The 27,649-nt window shown below is 40.3% G+C and overlaps 1 protein-coding gene and 2 long non-coding RNA genes across 7 annotated transcripts in view; 2 read left to right on the forward strand and 1 right to left on the reverse strand.

The window, feature by feature from the left end:
- ZNF648 (zinc finger protein 648) overlaps positions 1 to 5,469 on the forward strand; it is a 138,061-nt gene extending 132,592 nt beyond the window's left edge. For all 5 annotated transcript variants that reach the window (XM_074390062.1, XM_074390060.1, XM_074390061.1 and 2 more), the window contains one exon: positions 5,215 to 5,469. The gene's annotated coding sequence lies outside the window, so the exon portion shown is untranslated. The remainder of the gene's footprint in view (positions 1 to 5,214) is intronic.
- A 1,411-nt stretch (positions 5,470 to 6,880) lies between these two features.
- On the reverse strand, positions 6,881 to 13,355 carry LOC141582262 (uncharacterized). The gene is made up of 3 exons (XR_012515079.1): positions 13,036 to 13,355; positions 12,532 to 12,621; positions 6,881 to 8,618 (listed from the first exon to the last, which is right to left on the reverse strand). It is a non-coding gene; the product is annotated as an uncharacterized LOC141582262 (long non-coding RNA).
- Positions 13,356 to 13,900: 545 nt separating this feature from the next.
- LOC120360202 (uncharacterized) lies at positions 13,901 to 27,572 on the forward strand. Its single transcript, XR_012514973.1, has 2 exons — positions 13,901 to 14,303; positions 15,531 to 27,572. It is a non-coding gene; the product is annotated as an uncharacterized LOC120360202 (long non-coding RNA).
- The last annotated feature ends 77 nt before the right edge of the window (positions 27,573 to 27,649 follow it).

Consider the following 27,649-nt stretch of genomic DNA (forward strand, 5'->3'; position numbering starts at 1 on the left):
TCAAGCCCAGCCCAACATCCCATCATTTCACTTGACTGCAGAAATGGCTTCACCTTAGGGCAGGCGTCCCCAAACTACGGCCCGCGGGCCGCATGCGGCCCCCTGAGGCCATTTATCCGGCCCCTCGCCGCACTTCAGGAAGGGGCACCTCTTTCATTGGTGGTCAGTGAGAGGAGCACAGTATGTGGCGGCCCTCCAACGGTCTCAGGGACAGCGAACTGGCCCCCTGTGTAAAAAGTTTGGGGACGCCTGCCTTAGGGTATATCTTTATGGGCCTTGGCTTTGAAGTAGACAAGGCCTTCATCTTAGAGAAGGTAGTTTATGTCCTATTCTAGTTCTTGTGGAAGTTCAGTACAGCATTAGCATCTGAAAAAGAAGTCCGTTCCTCTTTATAGTGGAATTTGGTAAGTAGATTGAACCTGAATCTTATCCACAAAATTCATACGTGCCTTCTGTCTGGCTGTCTCTTTTCCTGTTTGCACTCTGAGGGCTTAAGTTATATGTGATATTTACAAAGTAATTGGTTCATTTACAGAGAGACATATAGAATTTCTCCACAAAGCCTTGACCGTGGTTCACGAAACCTTTTGATTCATTTAAATTTGTCTGAATTATTAGCCTCGATTTAAAGTAAACAAAACACCCTTTGCCCAAGTGCCATTGGCTTGTCTGTGTTTCAAAATATTAAAACCAGGTAGGCAGGCTTACATGACTCACAGTTATCTGATGAAGTTATTTCAAAGTTTGCGTTACTAACAGCCGTTCTTCAAAGTGTATTGATACATATAGTGATCTGTATAAAGTCAGTAGTTCTTAGCACCGAACCTCAACTGTGTGGAATCTATGACCTTCACAGAGGTCCTTGGTGCACGCAGGCAAACTTCTTATCTTACCGGAGTTAAATAAGATATTCCACAATAAAGTATAGTCTCCCTTTTGGGGGGAGTATCTTCAGTATATTCCTCAAATTGCCACCAAAGAATGCCAAATCTGAATTTCTCTTGGGTTCTACCTGATTTGGACCTAGGGTGTGACCTCTAAATCGCATTCTCATGACATATGGGGGCACCAAAGAGAAGTAAGACAGACAGACAGATAGATATTCTTGTGCCTTGTTCGATCAAGGTAACCTTAATAAAAGGGTCCACCCCATCCTTTACTGTTGATGTGACATTGGGCTTCAGCTTCTGCATCTGCACTGGCAAAATAGAAGTGTAATAGTAGATACAATTTAGAGTGATCCTACCACATGTCAGAAACATTGTCTGAATGCAAGAGCTGTAAATGGGTAGAAAAGTCAAAAGATGAATTTTTTACTATGAAGAGAGCCAAAGCTAACATTTTTTTGCCAGGTAATCAATAAAATATTTGAAGACTGAAGGATCATTCCTTTTCATTGTATCCTTTCTTGAAGATGGTTATTAGTATAGGTTTTACAAATTAAAAAATTTGGTTTTGTTTTGTAATTTTTAAGGAGTTGTTCCCCAAAGCCTGATTGCATAGGAATCACCTGGGCTGTTGGTTAACCATATAAGTTGCTGAACCCTAACCTTGACTACTGATAAGGCCTGCAGTGTGGTATCTACATATGGCTTCCACATGGGCATAGCTTTGGAGAAGAAGTGAATGTACTTGTTAATAGGCAGAAAAGCTGGATTTGCTTGTGCTGGGTATCTTTGGTGCTGTATACTATGTTTCTGGAATATAAGGGGTGGAATGTACTGAATAGGTCAAAGAGAAGTTGATAATCCTTCAGGCCTATCACAAAACAAGTCAGATTTTGAGGAAAATTGTCCCAACCAGTCTTTTCTCATACCAACTGCAAGGGTCATGCTGAGTAGGTATTGGAGAAGAAAGAAATCCCATTGGAACCAGTAGTCACAGATCACTGGACCAGACAGTGGCACACAAGTGGAAAGCAACGGTACATGGAGTAGACAAAAGATCAACCAACCAGCTGTTAGGTAGCTTAAGACAAATTCTGCCCAGTGGAGTCTGTTCATTCAAAGTGGGGGCAATTGAATTATATCTTTGGAGAAGAATCAATACCTAAAGACCCGTTACTCTGTTTCACATTTGTGCCCCAAATTATGTTGAGCTACTTTCTGGTTTTCTATGAACCCACTGTACATCAAAGCAGATGATCTTATTTCTCTATTAGGTAATTAAAAATCAGGGTAAAGCTGGGTGTGGTGGCTCATTCCTATAATCCCAGTGCTTTGAGAGGCGGAGGTGGGAGGATTGCTTGATCTCGGAAGTTTGAGACCAGCCTGGGCAGCATAGTGACATCCCTGTCTCTATAAAAAATTTAAAAATGAGCCAGGCTGGCTGGATGTGGTGGCTCGTGCCTGTAATCCCAGCACTTTGGGAGGCCACGGCAGGTGGATCACCTGAGGTCAGAAATTCAAGACCAGCCTGGCCAACATGGTGAAACGCCATCTCTACTAAATTTACAAAAATTAGCTGAGCATGGTGGTGGGCACCTGTAATCCCAGCTACTCGGGAGGCTGAGGCAGGAGAATTGCTTAAACCCATCAGTGGAATTTTTATTAAGTGGAAACTTATAAATGAACATTTTTTACTGGTTATATTCAAATTAATATAAGTTGCCCAGGCTGGTCTCAAACTCCTGGGATAAATATACCAGAGAATGGCTTGAACCTGGGAGGCAGAGGTTGCAGTGAGCCAAGACCGCACCACTGCACTCCAGCCAGGTGACAAATACGAAACTCCGTCTCAAAAAACAACAGAAAAATGAGCCAGGTGTGGTGGCACACACATATAGTCCCAGGTACTGGGGAAGCAGAGACGGGAATTACTTGAACCCAAGAGGTGGCAGCCGCAGTGAGCTGTGAACATGCCACTGTAATTCAGCCTGGGTGACAGAGTGAGATGCTGTCTCAAAATAAATAAATAAAATAAAATAGGGGCAGGGCCTTCTTTTTGACAAAAAGATTTAAAGTTTCTCTCTAGGTTAATGCTGTTTCCACAGTATCGGTTGCCAAAATTTATTTGAATATACCCAATGTTCATTTATAAATTGCCATTTAATAAAAGTTCCCCTGATGAGTTCACCAGTCTATAGTGATCATGACCCATATTCTTTAGATCATAATGATAATAGCCAACACTTACATTGAGTTCGGTATGTGCCATGAACTGTTCTAAGTGTTTTATGTATATTAATTATTATTATTATTATTATTTTTTGAGACGGAGTTTCGCTCTTGTTACCCAGGCTGGAGTGAAATGGCGTGATCTCGGCTCACTGCAACCTCCGCCTCCTGGGTTCAAGCAATTCTCCTGTCTCAGCCTCCCAAGTAGCTGGATGCCAGCCATTTTCTGGCTGTGATATCTTGGGCAAATTAACTTATTTCTCCCTTGATTTCCTAATCTTTAAAAAAATGGGGACAAGAATAACTGAATACAGTTATTTGCTTTATTAAAGCAAACTTACAGTTATTCTTATCCCCATTTTTTTAAAGATTAGGAAATCAAGGGAGAAATAAGTTAATTTGCCCAAGATATCACAGCCAGAAAATGGCTGGCATAGTAATGATTTGACATTTATGCATGCTTGCTCCAGAGAATGTTCTTAATAGGGACAACTGCCTCTGTTTGGAATGGAGTTGTTGATGCTGTGCATTTTTAAAATGGATGACAATAAATTCAAACAATGATAAAAATTGAAACAGCACAGCAGAAATCATGGCATGACTCAGGGACGAAGACCTGTGAATGACTTAATGGATCTGGGAGAGTCTGGGTTGGCAGCTCTTAATCATTAATGCCTTGGAAACTGTCAATAACCTGGCCAGGGAAAATAAATTGGAATTAAAGGAATAATACTTCCTTGAAGACCCACTGTTGTTTCATATCACTGACTAAAGAAACATTCCCTGCCTGAGCCTTACACAGAAAAATACACCAGCAACTAATCTTGGCACTCAACATTTACACATTCTGTAATCTAAGTGCATGCACATTAAAAAGCTATATTAACCTGATATGAACACAATAGATCACCCAGGAATTCCAACTAGACCTTAAAAAATCTTGCCTGGAAGAAAATGTTGTGTAAGGCATTGGTTTAATTGCCAGAACACTCAAGCAGATGTCATTGCTAGCCTCAGAACTAGAATACGAACTACAAACTCAGTGACCCATGAACATATTGCCAAAGATGGAATGACTCAATGTTTCATCAGACCAGAAGAGGGCAGCTGTTTAAGTTGACAGGAAAGCTCATTTATAACATCAATTTCCCTCTCTCCATTCTGCAGGAAACCATGCCAGGACAATTTTTCCACTGTCTGGAAAATGTTTTTCTCTCTCTCTCCTTCTTGTTTGTCTCCTTAACCACCCCTACCCTACAACTTTCAGTCAAATTGGTTCAGAGTTTCTCTGTTTAGGAGAGTCAGGAACTCAGCAGATTGGTTCAGCAAATGAATAGAACTGCTATAAAATATAAGTTATCACTAAGATTTAAAGAAAAACACCTCTTGCTAAAAACAAAGAAAACACAGAGGAGGCCAAAAACAAGGAGGGACACAGGGATTCCTTGTGGTAGTTCAGATGGAGTCAAGGAAAAGTGGGGATAGAGATAAGATGAGGAGATGCCAGAGATTTCGGGGGTGGAGCCAATGAGGCTTGGTGAAGGGATAAAAATAGCTACCGTTTAGTGAACATATTTTAGAGATCGGCACTACATTCATTATCTCAATTCCTACAACAATCTGTTATGAAAGGTCCTTGAAAAATATTTTTACATGGGGTCTGCAACAATTTTCCTTTCCAGGAATGCAGTCAAGATTAATAGGTCATGGCTATTACCCATTATTGTTAAGCAAGAGTCAGTAAGCTCTACGTGTTCATTCTAAAAACAGGCTGTCTCTGTGCAACAAGGAGAATATGTAGCAAATGTCCTGCCTTTTGGTTTAGAAGTTAATGCCTGCTTACAGTTTTATTTTCCATCATCATTGTGGTGGCTTTAAAAATATGTGCACAAATTCTTTGACACGCCTCTCTTCGAGACTGGAACCTAGTTTTCTTCCCTTTTAGTGTAGGCTAGACTTAGTGACTCGGTTCTAATGGACAGAATAAAGCAGAAGTGATGGTGTGTGACTTTGGAGTCTAGGTCATAAAAAGCACTGTGGCTTCCATAATATACTTTGTTTCTCTCTCTCTTTTTCCCTCATTCACTTGCTTTGGCAGAAGACAGCCACCATGTCCTAAGTAGCCTTGTGGCCCTGTGGTGAGGAACTGGGGTACTCCACCAGCAGCCACATCAGTGACCTTTTAAGTGGATCGCCTAGCTCCAGTCAAGAGTTCAGATGACTGGAGACCTGGCAGACAACTTGATTGGAACCTCATGAAAGACCAACAGCCAGAACTGTGCAGCTAAGTGGCTCCCAAGTTACCAATCCTTGGAAACTGTGTAAAATAATAAATGCTTGTTTTTTTTTTTTTTTAAGCTGTTGAATTTTGGTTGGTAATTTGTAGTGCTGCCATAGAAAACAAACAGTAATACAAGGAATAACTTTCTCCTAACGAGTAAGAGACTATTCACTCAGTGTCACCGCGAGCCCTGATTTCTGCCCTTAGTAAATTGCCAGAAAGGTTGGAAACATGTCTGCTTCCTCTTGCCACATTCCCTCCGATGGCCACCCACTTAGGCTGGTTGAGACTCAGCTGTTGTATAGATACCCTTCTGTAATCTGTTTCATTGCTGCGTGAGCCTCACTAGTTCCGGGGCCCAGGAAGAGGCAGCCTTCGAGAAGGGGGCAGAAACACTGCATCATATCTGGATACCAACACCACATCTGATAAGGAATTCTAAGTACGAATCCCTTTTGGTCACTCTCTTTCTTGGTATATTTCAGTGGTTACTTCAGAGATAAGTGAATTCATGTATGGTCTTCCCTAGCAAAAGGAGAAATTCCTAGTTCTCCAGAGCCTAAAACATAATCCTTTGAGGAAAATACAATATTATCCCTGTTTTGCAAAAAAGGAAACACCATTTCAAAGGATGACTGCCAGTTTAATGACAAAGGTGAAGGGAAGTGTTTATGACAAGTACACAGAGGATGGTGCTTTTGTACTGATGGAAAAGTAGTCAGGAACTAAGGATAATGATGAAATGAGAGGGAGTTAGTCTGAAAATCACTCCAGAGTTTCCAAAATGCTATAACCAATTCGATCCTCAACTGTTTCCTAAATCTTCGTGACGAAAGTGGTTCTGAACCTTTTCTTGAATCACAAGCTACTTGAGAATCCAATAAAAGCTGTGGAGCCTATCAAAAGCCCCACATTACTGATGTTTTGTGTTATGATTTCAAGGAGTCGCAGGCCTTCTGAAGCCCATTGACTGGCCTAAAACTAAGATTCTCTTCTGAATTCCACTTCCAAATATGTTTACAGCACCAAAACCCAGGAACTTAAGTCAGTTATAATAGCAAAGGGCTAACAGAGACTTGCAAAGTAAGCCCTATCAGAGACTAGGTTTTGGATAATTTTTAAAAGAGAAAACGAAACAAGATAACTAAGACACTTTATGCTTCAAAGGGGTAGACAAATTTTTCAAATACCAAAATGAATTTCTTACTGATACAGAGAATCAGTTGTGTTCTCTCTTATAAATGTAATGTTTACTCTTGGAATATGTAAAATGATATATGTAGTTTGGAAAACATCCAAGCAAGTATTGTCACAGGTTTTAAGAAAAATAAATACTTTCTTTCGAAAAGTACAACACTTAATGACAAAGATAAGCCAGATTGCAAATGGCCTTGAGGAAAGAGGCTAGATTTACATTCAGAACTGCATGGAAACCATCACAGGACTGCAATTGTGGAAAACTACAATAAAGACTAGTCCTTAAGAAACCAAGCGGAACACCAGATTATGAAAATGGTTTGGCTTCTTGATGAGGCTTCTTTATTTGAGAATTAAATAAATGTTTACAGTTGAGTTTATCAATTGTAAATTCAATTATAAAAATTATTTTATTTTCAGCCATTAATAACAGTATTATCTGCACCTGTAAATATCTATCTTATTCCTACTAGAAATAACCACAGTACTTCTGAGGGGGAAAGACTGTGTTCTTAGATTTATTTCAGTTCATTCGTGAGGGGCAGGGTCTGGAGGAAAAGCCTGAACTGAGTGAGTTAGTGACAAAAAACTTGTTTTATTGACTAAATCTTAATAGAGATAAAAACAAAAGGCAAAGATAAACTCAACAGCCCAGCAACTAGGATCCCTCCACTTCATGAGTCCGTCATGCCTCCTCCAGGTCCCTGGCTGAAGGACAGCATGAGCAGAGGAAGCACAGGATTCTGCTTTCTCTCCAGATAAATCTGCTGATGGGGTTGCAGGGATGCCAGCTGGGTGAACGTCTCCACACTCATTTCCGCAGAAAGGCAGCACTCCAGAGTGCACTTGTTGAAATCTTTTTAACCTGACCATCTGGACGAAGGCCACACCACATTCTCGGCAGTTTTATGGCTTGCTCTTCCAATGGGTCCCCTTAAGTCTTGACAGCAGGTTTGGTTTGCGAAACCTTTTACAGCAAAGAGGACAGATGTATGGTTTGCAGTCTTCCTTTCCTGTGTTTCGTTCATCTGAACTGTGCTGGCTTTGGTGTACTGTGGACCAGGGATCTCTCACGGTACATTTTCCACAGTCATTTTGGAGCACTGCAACTCAAGCATATTTCACAGGTACCTCCAAACATCCACTGTGCAGATGAAACCTTTATCACTTTCAGGCCACTCACATGGCTGGTCTCCAGAGCGAATCAATTTGTGCTTGCGTAGGTTGGCAGCCCAGAATAGTTCCTTGCTACAGGTGGGGTGACAGTGGGAATGTGCCCCTAAATGGTACTGCTTATGCTCTTGAAGTCCTGTGAGGTCCTAAAAAGATGTCCAACAACTGGGCTGCTGATCAGAGCAATCTTCTCTAGAGATCAGATCTGTGTCTTCATCATAAAATGTCAACAAGGATCATATTTTCATCACCCTCAATAGACTCTCTCTGAAGATCTTCTGAGTGCTCAGAACAAGATAGCTCTATGTCTTCATCCTCATACTGTAGGTTAAAGTTGGTTCTAGAAGTCATAGAGATCCCTGTAGGGTCTGGAGGGATCCTAGTTGCTGGGCTGTTGAGTTTATCTTCACCTTTTATTTTTATCTCTATTAAAGATTTAGTCAATAAAACAAGTTTTTTGTCACTAGCTCACTCAGTTCAGGCTTTTCACTCTGTGGGTGGTAACAGATTTCATAAGTTTCCTCATCTTTACACTGAAGTTCTACAAGAAGCTCTTGCTGACCTGAGAGACCTGCTGAGATGTAGCCATCACGGAGGGTGGTGAGTACTTCTCCTGAATATCCAGATGTAGCCGTAATTCCTGACTTATTTTGCCTGAGCTCAGGCTGGATTCATCTGAAGATGCCTTCTCTGTGTCCTGGGCATCATCTGACTGCTTTGGTACCTCTATGTCCATTCTCAGGCCACTGGGCTGGGTACTTATTTTTAGCTTTTTGGTGAAGTTCTGGTCCTTTGGCCTTACATACTTCCTCAACCGTTTTGACATTGTTTCATTTTAATTTTCAAACATCCTAAAGGAAAAGAAAATAACTGTTCAAAGAATTTGCTAAAATCTACTCTAGGAACTACAAAATTATTTCCATTTTTCTCAACATAAATAGTTTCTATTTATTTTATTTATTCTCAAATAAATAGTTTCTATTTATTTATTTGAGACAGAATCTCACTCTGTCACCTAGGCTGGAGTGCAGTGGCATGATCTCAGTCCACTGCAACCTTCATCTCCCGAGTCAAAATAATTCTCCGAAGTGGAATCAGGCCTCACCCTCCCAAGTAGCTGGGATTACAGGTGTGCACCGTTGTGCCTGGCTAATTCTTGTATTTTCAGTAGCAAAGAGGTTTTGTCACGTTGGCCAGGTTGGAGCCTACAACAGCCTAAAGGCTGAAAAACTGGACTGCTGATCCTGGAAGAAGCCCATCCTTTCCCGACTGATTCTCTCTGAATAATGGCCACCTGAGTACTGGGGGAGGGGGTAAAGCCAGGAGAAGTCCCTGCTATTTGCATGGGGAGGAGCCTGGTCTCTTAATTTCCGGAGTGTTGGCTTGGGATTCAATCTGTAAGGTGGAGGATTGCTAACAGGACTCTCTCTCTCTTTGCTGAGATTACTCTTCTCTTTTTTCCTTTTCACCCAATAAGCCCTGCCCTATTCACCCTGCAATGTGTCTGCATGCCTAAATTTTCCTGGTTGTGACAAGAACCTGGCTTTTTCTGCAATGGAAGGAAGGAAGGAAGAGAGGGAGACAGACAAAGAGAAACAAAAGGCAAGTGCAGCAAACTGTTACTAATCGGTGAATGTAGGTGAAGGTTATACAGGACGTCATTGTATTATTCTCACAACTTTTCTGCTAGTTTGAAGTTTCTTTCAAAATAAAATGTTAGGCCGGGTGTGATGGCTCATGCCTGTAATCCCAGCACTTTGGGAGGCCGAGGTGGGTGGATCATGAGGTCAAAAGATCTAGACCATCCTGGCCCACATGGTGAAACCCCATCTCTACTAAAAATACAAAAAAAATTAGCTGGGCATGGTGGTGTGTGCCTGTAATCCCAGCTACTGAGGCAGGAGAATCGCTTGAACTGGGAAGGTGGAGGTTTCGGTGAGCCAAGATCACACCATTGCACTCCAGCCTGGTGACACAGCAAGATTCCATCTCAAAAAAATAAAAATAAAATAAAAATAAAACCAAATAAAATGTTAAAAGTATAAATTTATATCAAGTATTGGTAAGGATGTGGAGAAATGGAAATTTTTATACTCTGATAAAAGAAATGCAAATTATGGTACAATTCTTGGAGAGTAATATGATTTAATATTATATTGATATACTATTAATATAGTATGATGATGATGATATGATAGTAATATAAGTAGTGGTCAACATATCTATGCCTTATACCTTAGCAATTCAAATGGGATATTGGAAGAAAATAGTAGAAGTTTGTATTTATCTTTTAAGGAAAAATTTACATTTTATAATGGATATTACATGTTAATACAATAGGACATTTATATAATTTATAAATAGAGTCATACTGAGGATAAGCAGTTAAGCTTTTTTATTGATAAGGCAACCTAATCAGCAAAGCAGGAGACCACTCCCCTTAAGAAATTTAAGTGTACATGAGATTATATGTAAGAATATTAATTGCAGCATAATTTGTAATGGCAAGACTTTGGAAACATTTTAAATATTCTTCGGTAAAGGAATGCAGAAACAAATTGTGTTTTATTAATATAATGGGATGTTAAATAGCAGTTAAGATGAAGCAGAGCTATAAGTACAGGTTTAGAAAATGCTGAGTGAAAAAATCAAGTCACAGAACTGTAAGTCTATTCATGTAAATTGTCTTATTCAGTTGGCTGTTCCAACAAAGTACCCCAAACTGGGGGGCTTATAAACAACAGAAATTTATTTCTTAAAATCCTGAAGGCTTAGAAGTCCAAGATCAGGGCACCAGCAGAGTCAGGGTCTGGCAAAGGTCTTCTTCCGGCCTGCAGCCTGCTGCTGACTTCTAATTGCATCACAACGTGGCAGGAGAGCTAGCAGTTCTTGGACCTCTTCTTGTAAAAGGCACTAATTTCAATCGAGAGGTTCCACTCTTCAAACCGGATCGCCTCCCACAGGCCCCATCTTCAAATATTATCCCACTGGGATTAGGACTTCAACATGTGCATTTTAGGGTGGACACATTTAGTCCATTGCCTAAATTTGGGCACAGAGAAAGACATGAATCGAAGGAATGCAACGTTGGAGAGACATGGGGAGAAGGTGCCCGTTAACAAAGCCAAGGGGAGAGGCCTGGAACGGACTCACCCTCACAGCCCTCAAAGGGAGCCAACTTTGAGGACACCTATCTCAGACTTCTAGCCTCCAGAACTGAGAGGCGAAATTTCTGTTAAGTCACCCAGCTTATAGCACTTTCTTATTATAGCCCTAGCAAACGGATACACTTACCACTTGGCAATTGTTATTTTTTAAAAAGTATGTTTTTAACCAGAGGAAAAAAAAACCCCTTCTTCCCTAAAAAGTATAAAATGAGGAACTAGAAGGGGTGAAGCTGATCTGCTATTTATAGACTATCCTTACATATTTTAATACTAAAGGTAAAAATTTTATCTGTTATCAGAAGTTTTTGTTTAATAAACCTGGTGGGTCAGTGTTACTGAGCAAGGGAAAACAATTTCCATGTGCTCAGAAAAGCACTTTGTATTTTCCTAATTAAGGATAAGAAAGACAATTCCCAAGTTTCCTTCGGAGAAGACTGGGGCAATAAACATAATTAACTCTAAGAGGTTTAATAATAAATCATCAAATCTCATGAGCATAATAAATGCAACTAGGGAATTATTTTAATATAGTCTCAATATAATCATCACAAATTCAACTTCAGAGCAGTGTGAATTACAAATATAATGTGGATATTTTCTTGGCATAGATCTCAGGCCATGCTATTTTTAAGGTCATTTGTTTTTGGAAAGAGAAGGGGCAAAATAATATATAACCTTAGTTCTGTTGACAGAATTTCAGCAGAAGTAACAGCGTCCTCCCGCAAACTCTTGATGATACCTTCCCAGATAAAAAATATGAAGCTGAATAAAGCACAGAATATGATTATGGCCCATGAAAAAACTTCAAGAGCACCTGTAAAATTCTGCAATCACATACACAGGTTTCTCTTGTTAGAAACATGCTGGTCTCTCTCATTCCCAATAGCGTCTTGCTCTGATATTGTAAGCCTTTAGCGTTTGGAAGTTCTTGTCCTTGCATATTCAGAACAGTGCCTGGGATATGCATTTGATAAATGTCAACTAATGAATAGGGTGAGACACTAACAGTTTGATATGAATCCATATTTATTGGATCTCATAAGCCCAAAGCAAGCTGATGGGGTTAGGGTGGGGGCAGCAGGGTTGCCACCAAAAGAAACATCCCAGAACTCGATAGTAGTACAGTGGAAAGATCCGTATTTGGAGGAAAGATACTGGAACTTTCTAGGGGAGTTGATATGTTGGCTGAATTTCGAAGGTAAAATACGAATTAGGAAGGTAAAGGAGTATTATATACAAAGAGATATAAGAAAGCAAGATGAGTCTGGAGAGACTGTCATTTGACCTGACTAGAAGGTAAGTTGAATAATGAGAGGTGACTGAACAGGTGGACAAAGGGGGTGTGGCAGATGGCCTTTTCTTCAGTTATAGTTTCAAATCCTATGAAGAAAGCTGTTGGCTTTCTATCCACCGCATCTCTTACTTCTTCTTATTAGAGTTAGGTGTGCTTTTTTCAAAGACAAACTCTCCCTTCCTTTGCTTCTTCCAGTTTTCAACTGAAGATGTGGAGACCTCTCCTCACAGATGTGTTTTGAAAATTTAAAAGCATTTTAGACAGCAACCCAAGTAAATGAATTACTTAAGACAAGACACAGACCTTTTTAATTGCTTCAAAGAAAGTAACATACTGGGTGAATTGTCAGGTATTTATCCAGATCTTCCTTCTGCACAACTTCTGCTCCAAAGACTATGCATTTAGTAATAATAGAAAACGTTATTAGTAATAGTTAGATTAATACCAAAATTTAGTAATAATTTCGAAATCTCTAGTTTGAACGACTCATGAGGAAATCACAAATTACTACACATCTCTAACTGGTGGCATTTACATGCCAGCTGTGGTCTATTATTTGGTGACATGTGGGGGCTGCTTCTAGGTGGTTTGAGGGGCTTCTATGACCTGAATATATCAAGGATAAGAGGATGTGACCTGCAGCCCGTCTGGGGGTAAGGGGAAGGTGGCAGAGGTGAGGAATGGGAGCAGCAAAATCTAAGTGCAAAGGATTTATTCTCTCTGCTTACGGATCTTTCCGCATGCCCCGCACTGACCCCCAATTCTGCTTTCCAGTGAGCAGCCCATGGGGTAGCTGCCTGTAGGTACCTGGAGCAGCGCCAGGTCAGAGCGCGGGAGGCAGAAGCAGCGCAGGCCCCCTTACAAGGCGGGCCCCGGACTCCCCGATCCTGCCCGGAATGAGCTCCCGGATCCTCCCTCCTCGGCTGGGCGTCCGGTTCCCGCGCGCTCCCAGAGGCCACAAGGGGGCGGCGCCTGGCCCAGCCAGCGGGCAGAGGGTGCCGCAGCGACTCCCGGGCGTGGGGTGCCCTCTGCCAGCTCCGCGCCCTGCCCCCGCCGGCCTCCCGGCGTCCCACCGGATAGCGGCTGCCCTGCGGGCGGCGGCGGAGTTCCGGAGCCAGGCCAGCGCTACTTCGCTCTCTTCGCTGCCCCGCCCATTCGCTGTGAGGAAAGGCACTGCGACCCAGGCCCCGCCCCCTGAGCTGACAGATAAGCCTCCTGGCCAACCAGACTTCGCATTTTCCTCTAGATTTGGTTCCAGGTCCCCGCCCCAGCCTTGAGCCCGCTTCCACACCGCCCCCGAAGCCCCGCCCCCTGGCCTGACAGATAAGCCTCCTGGCCAACCAGACTTCGCATTTTTCTCTAGATTTGGTTCCAGGTCCCCGCCCCAGGCTTGAGCCCGCCTCCACACCGCCCCCGCAGCCCCGCCCCCTGACCTGACAGATAAGCCTCCTGGCCAACCAAACTTCGCATTTTCCTCTAGGTTTGGCTCCAGGTCCCCGCCCCAGCCTTGAGCCCGCCTCCACACCGCCCCCGAAGCCCCGCCCCCCGGCCTGACAGATAAGCCTCCTGGCCAACCAGACTTCGCATTTTCCTCTAGGTTTGGCTCCATGTCCCCGCCCCAGCCTTGAGCCCGCCCCCGCGCCGCCCACGCAAACGCACTCTGCGGCGCTGCTTTGCCTGCAGCCCGCCTCGGGGGAAAGTGAGCTCCGGGGGAGGAAGCCGCCGGCGCCCGCAGCAGGAGTGCACGGAGTGCCGGGAGTGCCGGGCGGGAGGGGCGGGCTCAGGAGAAGGCGGACTAGCCCCTTCTCTGCCCACCTTCAGTCCAGCCAGGCAGAAGTAAAAGAGGGAGTGGGTGTTACGTAAGGAAAGCACCGGGGCGGGTTAGGTTAAGGTTTGTTGGAGGAACTGAGGCCGGAAGGAGGGAATTGGCTCTGCCAGAGGCAGGGGGTGCCCAGGGGCGGGGACAGAGTGCCAGTGAGGGAAGGAACGGCCTCGGTGAAAGGATCACCACGGGTTCCGGAAACTCAACATTTTTTTAACCAATACGGCTGGCGCATAGAGTCGTCCAGCAAGAGGTAAAGCTGGGCAGATCCTAGAAGACTCTAGAGGTTCACGCTTTAGGCTTTGGAAGCGGGAAGGTGGCATGATCAGATCTACGTTTCATAAAGGTCACCCAGTGCAGAGTGCTGGGAGGAGATCAGACCAGAGGCAGGGGAATGAGAAGACTGGCATGGACGCACAGGACAGATGATAGTGTGTGGACTAGGATGGGGCAGTGAGGGCGAAGAGAGAGAGGGTGGATTGGGAAGTTTTGGTTTTTTGTTTTGTTTTGAGATGGAGTCTCGCTCTGTCGCCAGGCTGGAGTGCAGTGAGTGGCACGATCTCGGCTCACTGCAACCTCCGCCACCTGGGTGCAAGCGATTCTCCTGCCTCAGCCTTTAGCTGGGACTAAAGGCGCGAACCACCACACCCGGCTAATTTTTGTAGTTTTAGTAGAGACGGGAGTTTCACCATGTTGACCAGGATGGTCTCTATCTCTTGAATTCGTGATCCGCCCGCCTCGGCCTCCCAAAGTGCCGGGATTACAGGCCTGAGCCACCGCGGCCAGCCTGAAAGATGTTTTGCACATAGAATTAACACATTTTGGATGAGGTGGCAGGGTAGGTGAGAAAGGTGGAAGTGTAAAGATGATGTATTTCTGGCATCAACAAAGTCCATGGTGACCATAATTATCTCTCTCCTCCATATTTTCACCACTTTCATAGCTGTTACCTTTCTGCCTTGAGTGATTCTCCTTTTCATAGAGAATTCATTGCTGTCCCAGATTAGAGGTTCCTTGAAGAAATGGACATCTTCAGGTTTTCTTTTGCTTGATTGTACCACAAATTAACCATTTAATCATTTGCTGAATGATCCAATGAATGAATGGCCTCAAGGTTTTATTCCTCAAAACTAAAAACTCTGTTAGAAAGGCCAGTGCTCAAGACGTACATTTACAGTCATGTGCCCATACTGACATTTTGATCATCGATGGACCACATAAATGACATTGGTCCTATAAGATTATAATGGAGCTGAAAAATTCTTATTAGCTAGTGACAAAGCCATTGTAACATTGTAGCACAATGCATTATTCACATGTTTGTGGTGATGCTGGTGTAAAAAAACCTACTGCTGCTAGTCATATAAAAAGATAGCATCCATAACTATGTACAGTACATAATACTTTATAATGAGAATAAATGATTGTTGTTACTGGTTTATATATTTACTGTATTATGCTTTTTATCATTATTTTACAGTGCATTCCTTCTACTTATAAAAGTAAGTTAACTGTCAAACAGCCTCAGACAGGCTTTTCAGGAAGTATTCTAGAAGATGGCATTGTCATCGTAGGATATGACAGCTCAGGGTGTTATTGCCCCTGAAGACTTTCCAATGAGACAAGATGTGGAGGTAAAAGTGACACCAATGATCCTGACTCTGTGTAAACCTAGGCTAATGTGTGTTTGTGTGTTTGTGTCTTTTTTTTTTGATGGAATTTTGCTCTTCTTGCCCAGGGTGGAGTGTAATGGCATGATCTTGGCTCACCACAACCTTCACCTCCTAGGTTCAAGTGATTCCCCTGCCTCAGCCTCCCCTGTAGCTGGGATTACAGGCATTTACCACCATGCCTGGCTAATTTTGTACTTTTTAGTAGAGGCAGGGTTTCTCCATGTTGGTCAGGCTGGTCTTGAACTCCCGACCTCAGGTGATCCACCCACCTCGGCCTCCCAAAGTGCTGAGATTATACTTGTGAGCCACTGTGGCCCATCTGTGTCTGTCTTTAACAAAAAAGTTTAAAAATTAAAAAATTAAGATGCAAAAAGCTTATAAGAATAAGGATATAAAAAATCGTTTTATATATCTGTACAGTGTATTTATGTTTTAAGCTTATAAAAGAGACAATTTTTTTAAGTTTTTAAAGATATGGTAAGCTAAGGTTATTGAAGAAAGAAAATATTTTAAAATAAATTTAATGAAACATAAGTGTACCGTGTTTATGAAGTCTATGGTAGTGTAAAGTAATTTTTCTAACAAAAGAAATGTATGCTGTTCACAGAATATTAAAAAGACTAGAAGAGAAGGAATCACTTTTCTGATATGAGTCAGTATTTGATCTTACATCATGTTATCACAGTAAAATAGAATCAAGATTGACTCACCCTAGCATTATCCAAAGACCATGGATTTGGGGGCTAGGAGCCTTGGGTTTGAATATTGGCTCTATCCCAAACTATCTGGGTAATTCTGGACAAGTGAGGAATTCCTTGAGACTCAGTGTTAGTTTCTTAGGGCTGCTGTAACAAAGCATCAAACATTTCATCGAAGGCTTTTTCTGCATCTATTGAGATAATCATGTAGTTTTTGTCTTTGGTCCTGTTTATGTGATTGATTACATTTATTGATTTGTGTATGTTGAATCAGCCTTGCATCCCAGAGATGAAGCTGACTTGATCGTGGTCAGTAAACTTTTTGATGTGCTGCTGGATTCAGTTTGCAGGATTTTATTGAGGATTTTCATATCAATGTGCATCATGGATATTGACCTGAAATTTTCTTTTTTTGTTACATTTCTGCCATGTTTTGGTATCAGAATGATGATGGCCTCATAAAATGAGTTAGGGAGGATTCCCTCTTTTTCTATTGTTTGGAATAGTTTTAGAAGGAATGGTACCAGCTCCTCTTTGTATCTCTGGTAGAACTCAGCTGTGAATCTGTCTGTGCTTGGACTTTTTTTGGTTGATAGGCTGTTAATTGCTGCCCCAATTTCAGAACATGTTATTGGTCTATTCAGGGATTTGACTTCTTCCTGGTTTAGTGTTGGGAGGTTGTATGTGTCCAGGAATCTATCCATTTCTTCTAGGTGTTCTAGTTTACTTGCATAGAGGTGCTTATCATATTCTCTGATGGTAGTTTGTATTTCTGAGGGATCGGTAGTGATATCCCCTTTTCATTGTATCTATTTGAGTCTTGGCTTTTTTCTTCTTTATTAGTTTGGCTAGCGCTCTATTTTGTTGGTCTTTTCAAAAAACCAGCTCCTGGATGCATTTTTTTTTTTTTGAGGGTTTTTCATGTCTCTGTCTCTTTCAGTTCTGCTCTGATCTTAGTTATTTCTTGTCTGCTGCTAGCTTTTGAATTTGTTTCCTCTTGCTTCTCTAGTTCTTTTCATTGTGACATTGTGGTGTCAATTTTAGATCTTTTCTGCTTTCTCTTGTGGGCATTTAGTGCTATAAATTTCCCTCTACATACTGCTTTAAATGTGTCCCAGAGATTCTGGTATGTTGAGTTTGTTATTACCCAACTTCTGAAGCCTTCTTCTGTCAATTTGTCAAACTCATTCTCTGTCCAGTTTTGTTCCCTTGCTGGGGAGGAGTTGTGATCCTTTGGAGGAGAAGAGGCATTCTGGTTTTTGGAATTTTCAGCTTTTTTGTGCTGGTTTCTCCCCATGTTTGTGGATTTATTTACCTTTGGTCTTTGATGTTGGTGATCTTCGGATGGGGTTTCCGAATGGACATCTTTTTTGTTGATGTGGATATTATTCTTGTCTGTTTGTTAGTTTTCTTTCTAAGAGTCAGGTCCCTCTGCTGCAGGTCTGCTGGTGTTTGCTGGAGGTCCACTCCAGACCCTGTTTGCTTGGGTTTCACCAGCAGAGGCTGCAGAACAGCGAAGATTGCTGCCTGTTCCTTCCTCTGGAAGCTTCATCCCAGAGGAGCACCTGCCAGATGTCAGCCAGAGCTCTCCCGTATGAGGTGTCTGGCAGCTCCTACTGGGAGGTGTCTTCTGGTCAGGAGACATGGGGGTCAGGGAGCCACTTGAGGAGGCAGTCTGTCCCTTATCAGAGCTCAAACACTGTGCTGGGAGATCCATTGCTCAGGCAGGGACATTTAAGTCTGCTGAACCTGCACCCTCAGCCGCCTGTCCCCCAGGTGCTGTCCCAGGGAGATCTGCCTTTTTTCAGAGATGCCCTGCCCAGAGAGGAGGAATCTAGACAGACAGTCTAGCCACAGAGGTCCTGCTGAGCTGTGTTGGGCTCTGCCCACTTTGAACCTTCCAGCAGCTTTGTTTACACTGTGAAGGAAAAACCACCTACTCAAGCCTCAGCAATGTGGGTGCCCCTCCTCCCCCAAACTTGATTGTCCCAGGTTGACCTCAGACTGCTGTGCTGATAGCAAGAATTTCAAGCCAGTGGATCTTAGCTTTCTGTGCTCCATGGGGGTGGGACCCACCGAGTCAGAACACTTGGCTCCCTGGCTTTAGCCCCCTTCCAGGGGAGTGAAGGGTTCTGTCTCACTGGCATTCCAAGTGCCACCAGGGTATGAAAACAAAAACAAAAACAAAAACAAAACTCTTGCTGCTAGCTTGGTATCTGCCCAAATGGCCACCCAGTTTTGTGCTTGAAACCCAGGACCTTGGTGGTATAGGCACTGGAGGGAATTTCCTGGTCTTCCAAGTTGCAAAGACCATGGGAAAAGGGCAGTATCTGGACCAGAATGTACCATTCTTCCCATTATAGTGTCTCACAGCTTCCCTTGGCTAGGGGAGAGAAATCCCCTGACTCCTGTGCTTCCCAGGTGAGGTGATGCTCCACTCCCCTTCAGCTCACCCTCTGTGGGCTGCACCCACTGTCCAACCAGTTCCAATGAGATGAACTGGGTACCTCAGTTGGAAATGCAGAAATTAATCCCCTTCCGCATCGATCTCGTTGGGAACTATTCCTGTTCGGCCATCTTGCCACACAGAGTGCCAAATAATGCTTTGAAAGGGTCATCTTACTCCATTTCTTTGCTATAGAGGACAGTTTTTGTCATCTCATTCTGTTTAAATGTCTTCTTTTTCTTGGCTTCTGGAAGATTGCATCTGTCTCTGCTCCTCTTAGTTTTCTTGGGTTTTTTCTTCCTCTACATTCTAATATGGCCCACTGCCTTTCTCTCGTTGCATACCATCGTGAGAATTCTTCCACTCTGATAGTTTCAACCAGTACCTTTATACATAGTCATACACCAGAGACATATAGCTGATTCTGTTCTTACCTGACCTCTTCTTTAATATTTCCAAAGGACTTTGCCTTAAGATGAATATTGAAGAAAAAGTGAAACTATGATGTCAAACTCACAGGTAGAGAGAGGGCATTCTAAGCAGGCAGCTGCAATATCATATGCAGAGATACAGACGTATGAAAGACCAGTGGAAATTGAGAGGGCTATGATAAGTTCACTACTGCTGCAGGGTAAAGTGGAATAGGTGTGGTCAGGATGTGTGAAGAGATGAGAGGTAAGCCTAGGCAGATAGGCAGGAGTCCGTGATAGAAAGGTCTTATTAGCCATGCAGATGGTTTCAAATTTTGCCCTCTGTATGGTAAGCCATTATGGGATTCTGAAAAAAGTAGTGTAATTGGCTCTAAGTTTTAGAAAAAAAAAAAAAAAGTCTGAGACTAAAAGCAGGAGGCCAAGGAAGAAGCTGTGGTAATAATCTAAGTGAAAGATGATGATGGGGTGAACTTGGACAATGGACATGGTTTGGAGAGTAGGTACAATGGGTGTTTCTAAAGTGGAATCAGGAGAATCTGTTGACAAATCAACTAAAAGGGAGGGTAAAAAGGCGGAGTCTAGGATGATGAGTTTTCTGGTTTATGTAACTTGGTAGATGAAAAACAATTCAGCATGATGGATTATAGGAAGTGAAGTGCATTTATTGGAAAAAAATTCATGCATTGATTCATCAGATAGACATTTAAACATTTTCTACATGCTAGATATTATGCCAAGCCCCAGAATAATTTCTAATTGGGACATAACTTTGAGAAGCCTTCAAACATTGCGAGGGAGATGTTTAGCAAGCAGGTAGAGATAGTCATCTAAAGCTCAGCAGACAGGTCTCCATTTTGTTGTTATTATTAATGTTGTCACATATGTTCTTGTGTGTAAATTTTTTCCCAGATGCTTAATTATCCAAAATGTGCAGAAGATATTAGAGAAATGAGAATGGCTGAAATTTATAATCCCTTGCCATGTCATTGATATTACTTTGTTTAATAATATCCTATCAACTCTTTTTCTTGTATGATTGACATAGTTTTCCAAAAGGAACAAATGTGCAACTGCACGATTGGGCAGTGTGATATAACTGATTTCTGAAAAATCGATACAGAATCAAAGTTTAAAAATCCTCTTCATAAGCGCTTTTATTACTCTCAGAGAAATTTCCTACCTTCTACAATTTAACATTTTAGTGTTCTTGGACTTAACATTTAGATATGATTACTATTTATATATTATGATAGCATTATTAATAAGTATAATCCTTTTTGGAAGAGGGGAAAAATTTGGGAAGTTGTAAATATATGTACCTTTAAATTCAGTAATTCAACTTTTTGAAAATTCAACTACTCTAAAATAATCTAAGCAGTAGAAAAAGCTGTGTGCATGACGATGTTTATCACAGCTTTATTTGTAGCTTTTAAAGGAAAAGAGATAACCTTGGTGTCCATGGGAATAAATTATAGTTATTTTATGTGCAGCCATTAAAATTATGGTTGGAATATTATAGAGAGACATGAAAAGTATATATGATAGAATGTTAAAAGAGACAATTCAGGAGAAAATTTTAAATAGACTATAATTATAATCATGGAAAAAATACACATGAAAAATAATGTAAGTATATTGCCAAAATGCTAACAATAGTTACATTTGGATGGGGAAGTTATTGTTTGTTTGTTTGTTCCCAAGTTATCTGCATATCGGAGATTGATCATTTTCATTTTTCCATGAATTACTTGTCCTTTCTCTAGTAAAATCACCCTGACTCAACAAAGGGAACCACAGGTTCCTTCTCTGAGTTTATATGGTTTCAGTGGGGTTGACTCCACCCTTGCCAGAGACAGCCCAAGCCAAGATCATCAAAAGCAATTAGACCCAATTGTAGGACTTCCACTGAAACTTTAGGAAAAGATGCAAGTTATTTCTAAAGCTGGTAAGAGGATAGAGTGGAAGCCTGGAGCTGTGTGTAGCCATGTAATTACAGTGAGGGTACAATCTGTCTGTGAAAGGAGCCAAGACAAAGGAACACAAGGACAAGAGATGACAACAAGCAGACTGGGTTCTGAGAACACTGTTTGAGCCCCAGGACCTAACTGTGTCTGATATGAAATTATCCATGGAATGTTCAGTTATGTGAGCCTACAGCTTTATTTTGGCTTCAGTCAGTCTGTATTTTTTCTCTTTTAATTGCAACAAAAAGAGTAGTAATTGATCAGATTATGTCACCTTTTTGTTATTAAAAAAAGCATATGCATCAGAAGCATTCCAAACCATCCTACACACTCTGAAGTTTATACTCATTTCTTGACCTGCACAAGAAGCATAGGTGAAATACTGATTTTTAACTTCAAGATTCCAGAAATTCCAGAAATCTTGACTCAGCCCAGTCACGTTGCCTTCATAAAGTGACTGAAGGTTTTAAGCAGAGGGAACAAAGTAATACAGAAGGACTTTATTGTTAATTGGGCTAGTATTTGAGAATTACGGTAATATGTACTTTTTGTTTTGTCTCTCCAGAACCCGTCCCTTGTTCTGCTGACAGCATTCTCTACTTTCTTTGGAAACTATTTCCTTGCCCAGCTATGCCAGGGATGGGCAGATTGTGTAAATGTGATCATTCAGGACTCTTCTGAGATTTTCCAAATAGAAATTAAGGAAAAAGACGATTTTTCCTGAAGTCGACGCAGAAAGATGCTAGTGCCCATGACTCCAGCCTTCTAGGGGATGCTGGTTTGAGAGAATGAAGCCCTCTTCCTGAGGAAAGCAGAGGCAAGATATAAAGTCCAAATGGTAATTTATTCCATTCTAATAAGTCTCCAAGAATAGCTATATTCCCATCCTTAGCATTATTTGATATATGAGCCAATAAATTTTCCCCCATTGATGAAGGTACTTCCCACTAGATTTGTTCACTTGCATCTGAGAGTCCTAGCTAAATATATGTCTAATCCAGTGCCCTAGTAAACCTAGGAAGGGACATGTAGCCTGACCTAAATGTCACTTTAAATCTATTCTTCCCTAAACGTAGAGATCTTGGGACCTTGCCACTTTCTAGTCAGTGGTATGTTGTTGGAGTTAAAGCCAAGGATTTTTACTTTGTATATGAATGAGGAAGATAAAAGATACTGCAAGATGGCAAGGCATGTTTTGAAGCAGGAAGTTCTAAATCAGCTTACCCACTTAAGTGAGGAGTAACAGAGAGAACAAGATGGCCAGTCATCTGTTAGGAGGCAGCTCCTTAGCTGTAAAGAAAAAGGAAATAAAAGAGAGTATCTACATGGCACTGAAAAGTGAAGGAAGCAACCACTAGGAAATGTGGTTCAATCAATGATTTGAAACTCACCTGGATTAGCAATTTCTCTCTCTTGGAAAGGGGAGAAGAGCAAAAATATAGTGGAAGGAAAAATGAGAGTTGAGAATAGGACAGAAGTTGCATGTTGGTTGAGTACTAGGAGAGTTTTACAAAGATATACTACTATTCCAGTTTTTTAAAAACAAAAGGAATGCTTGCCAAAATATTCAATCATCAAAGACAAAGTATGGAAGTATATTATTCATGATTTCTCATTGATTTTACACTTCTCAAATGAACAGCTAAGTTTGAAGCTCTAAGGAAAAGAAAACTTCATATAAGACCTGACTAGCCAGGTACGTATATTGAAATTCAATCTTTTCATAACACAAATCAATAATAATGATTCTTACTTTTTTCTAATATGAAACAAAATGCACAAAATTTTAGTTGTCATCAGCAGTGTTATAGAAATTAGCAAATGCAAGAAAAATATGAAAATATTATTAATATTTATAAATTTAGAGATGCTATTTATATCATATCCCTTTGAATTTGATGGTAATATATAAGAGTTAGTGAGTTAATGTGGACTAACAGCTTTGAACATGAAATACATTTGCTTCAAAGTCAAAGCAATTTTTCTAAAAGGACGAACTAGTTTTGCAAATGTACATGCAAATTTTAGAGGGATCTGATGTCTTGGTACATGATTCAGTTATTGGAAAACTTCTAAGTAAAACTTCTAAGTATGTTTGAAACAACTTGGGTATATAAATCTATTTTTTCAACTCTAAATTTTATGAAATCTGACTATAAGTTATTTGTGATGAAAATTTAGCATCTGCACTGAGATGTGCTATAAATGTAAAATATATACCAGATTTCAAAGACTTAGTATGACAAAAAGAATGGAAAATATTGCAGTATTAGCCCTGAATTTCTCAAGCGTTCATTTGGAAATTATTTAGCCAATGAACCTTCACTGGAAAAAAAATGACGAACATGGAGGAAATATTCATGAAGTGACATATAGAAAAACATTCTCACTAATAATCAGAAAGATGCACAGTAAAACAGTGATGATTACTCTTTTTTGGATCTTCAAATCAGCTGTGTATATACCCTAAATATTCATGTTCTAGTTTATAAGCATGAGCCACTGATTCCAGCTTTAGTTCAGGGGAGTTGCCTGGGAATTCACAGCTCTTTTTTTTTTCTTGTCTGGAAGTCTTTACCAGAGCCATGAGGCAAAAGAAAGAAACAAGACATCTAGATAGAAAAGGAAAAGGTGAAATTGTCACTGTTTCTTGATGACATTTTCTTATATATAGAAAGATCCTAAAACTTAATAAAAATCTATTGAAACTAATAGATTCAATATAGTTGCAGCGTAAAAAACCAACACACACAAATCAACATTTCTATACATTAACAACAATCTATCTGAAAAAGAAATCAAGAGAACAATCCCATTTACAATAGCCACCAAAAACAAAAAACAAACAAACAAAAAAGCTTAGGAATAAATTTAACCCAGGAGAAGGGCCTAGACACTGTAAACTATAAAATGTTGATGAAAAAACTGAAGACACAAATGGAAAGATACCCCTTCCAATCACTTCATAGATTGGAAGAATTAATGTTGTTAAAATGTCCATACTACCCAAAGCAATCTACAGATTGATAAGCAATCCCTATCAAAATTGTCATTTTTTAATAGAATAGAAAAGATAGTCCGAAACTGGTATGGAACCAGAAAAATTTTGAATAGTCAATGCAATCGCTAACAAAAAGAACAAAGCTGGAGGCAACACAATACCTGATTTTAAACTATACTACAAAGCTATGGTAATTTAAACAGGTTGGTACTGCCAAAAAAATATACATACTGACCAGTAGAACAGAATAGAAACCCAAGAAATGTCTGCATGTGTGTAAGGTCAATTGGTTTTCAGAAAAAAAAGAAAAAAAGTCAAGAATACACAATGAGAAAAGGATAGTCTTTTCAATAAAAGATTCTTGTAAAAACCTGACGTCTACATACAGAATCATTAAATTGGACCCTTACATTATATGCAAAAATCAACTCAAAATGGATTAAAGACTTAAATGTAAGACTTGAAATTATAAAACTACTACAGGTTGAGTATTCATCATTCAAAATGCTTGGGACTGGAAGTGTTTGATATTTTATTTTATTTTTATTCCGGACTATTTGCATTATATTTAATGGTTGAGCATCCCTAACCCAAAAATCCAAAATCCAAAATACTCCAATGAGAGTTTGCTTTAAGCATCATGCCAAAACTAAAAAAGTTTTAGATTTTGGAGCATTTCAAATTTCAGATTTTTAGATTGGGGATACTAAATTTATAGAATAAAATATAAGGGAAGAACTACATAACTGATCCGGGAAATAATTTTTTGGAATTTTTTTAACCACCAAAGCTCAGGCAATGAAACCACCAATAGACAAATGGGACCGTATCAAACTAAAAAGCTTCTTCACAGCAATGAAAACATTTAGCAGTGTAAAGAGACAACCTATGGATTGGGAGAAAATATTTGCATGCCATACATCAAATAAGGGGTTAATACTCAAAATATATAAGGAACTCAATAGCAAGAAAACAAAACAAACAAACAAAACTAAAAATGGGCAAGGGATCTGAATAGACATTTCTCAAAAGAAGATATATAAATGGCCAACAGATATATGAAAAAATGCTCAATATTGCTCATTATTAGGAAAATTCAAATTAAAATTTCCATATCACACACCTGTCAGAATGGCTATTATCTAAAAGCTGAAAGAGAACAAGTGTTAGGAAGGTTTGTAGAAAAAAGGGTTGCCCTTGTATACAATTGGTAGAAATATAAATTAGTACAGTCTTCTTGGAAAACTGTATGACGTTTCCTCAAAAATCTAAAAATATAATGACCATATAACCTAGCAATTCCACCTCTGGGTATTGATTCAAAATATTTGAATCACTTTGTCAAAAACATGTCTGCACTCCCATGTTCCTTGTACTACTATTCAATATAGCCAAATTATAGAATTAATCTAGATGTTTATCAACAGATAAATGGATTAACAAAAAATGGCATACACACACACACACACACACACACAGTGGAATACATTTCAGCCTTAAAAAAAGATTCTGGCATTTATGACAATTTAGAATTGGGAAATAGAATATAATTCTGTCCTTTGTGACAATATGGAATTGGGAAACATGCTAAGTGAAATAAGCAGGCACAGAAAAACAAATACTGCATGTTCCCACTTATATGTAGAATCAAAACAACTGAATTCATAGAAGCAGAGAATACAATGGCGGTTACAGAGGCTGAGGGGTGAGGAGAATGTGGAGCTGATGATCAAAGAGCAGAAAATCTCAGGTGAAAAAAAAGTAATTTTTTTTTGAGTGCTATTGTAGAGTATGATAAATATTAGTTAATAATAGTGTATTCTACATTTCAAAACTGCTAAGAGAGTAAATTTCAAATGTTCTCACCAAGAAAAATATTTGAGGTGATGTTAATAAGCTTGATTTAATTATTGCACATTATATTCATGAATCATAATATCACATTGTACCCCAAAATATATGCATTTGTAAATGTCAATTAAAAAAATTGAAAAGAAAGATACTTTAGGTTTGACATGAACCTATGGTGGGCTCCCCTCCCTACCCCACAGAAAGAAACTAGATATTTGTCTACTAATAAGTGAGGAAAACTGCATGTTTATAGGGAAGTGAGGTTGGCATGTTACTGTTATGAAATCTGCTGGGTGTCTTGGATAGCATCTTGCTGGAGAAAGGACTCCTAGTCAAGTTTTAGACCTAAATCTGCTCCTAAGATACTTTGCCCTGGAAAAATCACTGATGTCCCTAAGTCTCTTTTCTACAATTTGAAAATTGGTCAATAAAAGAGCTGTGCTTCAGAGTCCCTTTCAGGTCTAGCATCTTAAAATTATGTAATTTGTGGATTACAGTATTTTCAGAAAACATAAGTACTTTTCCTCTATATGGGGCCAACATCCATAATTCTCAAACATGATTATTAAAGAATATAAAATAGGGGGAAAAAAAGATTACATGGCTATTTTAAGGGTCTATTAGCATAACTCCATGAGGCATTTTGGTAAGCGAACTTGTATAGTTCTGCAGCTTTAACTTCAAGAAAGTTTTCAGACCAAGCTGTATCAGCCTTGGAGAGAAGGCGTGGCTGGAGGAGAAAATGAGTACTATGTCTAAGCCTCTGTACACCGCACTGAACTCGGAAGTGATGTTATACTTTGTCTGGGGCAGAGATTGATGAGATGCACCTACTCAAATGAAGACAAATCCTGATTAGTCTAAGGGCAGAATTACTGGAGGGGATTAATCAAGCTTCACATGACCTTCACTCATTTGGATTTAGCAACATCTGTGCTTCCTTACCCTCTTCTCCATCAGAATCAGGGATAGGGTTCTAGAGGCTTGCCCCTGCATGTTTGCTCTAAAAAATAATGCTGAGTTCTGTGTCCTTCATTTGTGTCCTTTAGAGAATTGAACTTTGTTTGAAAAGTCCAAGAAAGACTATGTCAGATATTTCCAATAGTCTGAAACCAGTAATTGAACCTAATAGCACAGTGGTTGTTTATGTAAAAATGAAGGAATCCGGCTGGGTGGCTCACGCTTGTAATCTCAGCACTTTGGGAGGCTGAGGCAGGTTGATCATGAGGTCAAGAGTTTGAGACCAGCCTGGCCAATATGGTGAAACCCCGTATCTACTAAAAGTACAAAAATTAGCCAGGCGTGGTGGCATGCACCTGTAGTCCCAGCTACTTGGAAGGCTGAGGCAGAAGAATCACTTGAACCCAGGTGGTGGAAGTTGCAGTGAGCCAAGATCATGCCACTGCACTCCAGTTTGGGTGACAGAAACTTTGTCTCAAAAAAAAAAAAAAAGAAAAATCCAATAATTTATTCTTGGTATAGAAACAAAGCATATGTTGAGGCAACCAAGAATTGAGTAGCAAATGAAACATTAG

The sequence above is a fragment of the Saimiri boliviensis genome, chromosome 19, assembly GCF_048565385.1.
Source record: "Saimiri boliviensis isolate mSaiBol1 chromosome 19, mSaiBol1.pri, whole genome shotgun sequence".
NCBI classification, from domain to species: Eukaryota; Metazoa; Chordata; class Mammalia; order Primates; family Cebidae; genus Saimiri; species Saimiri boliviensis.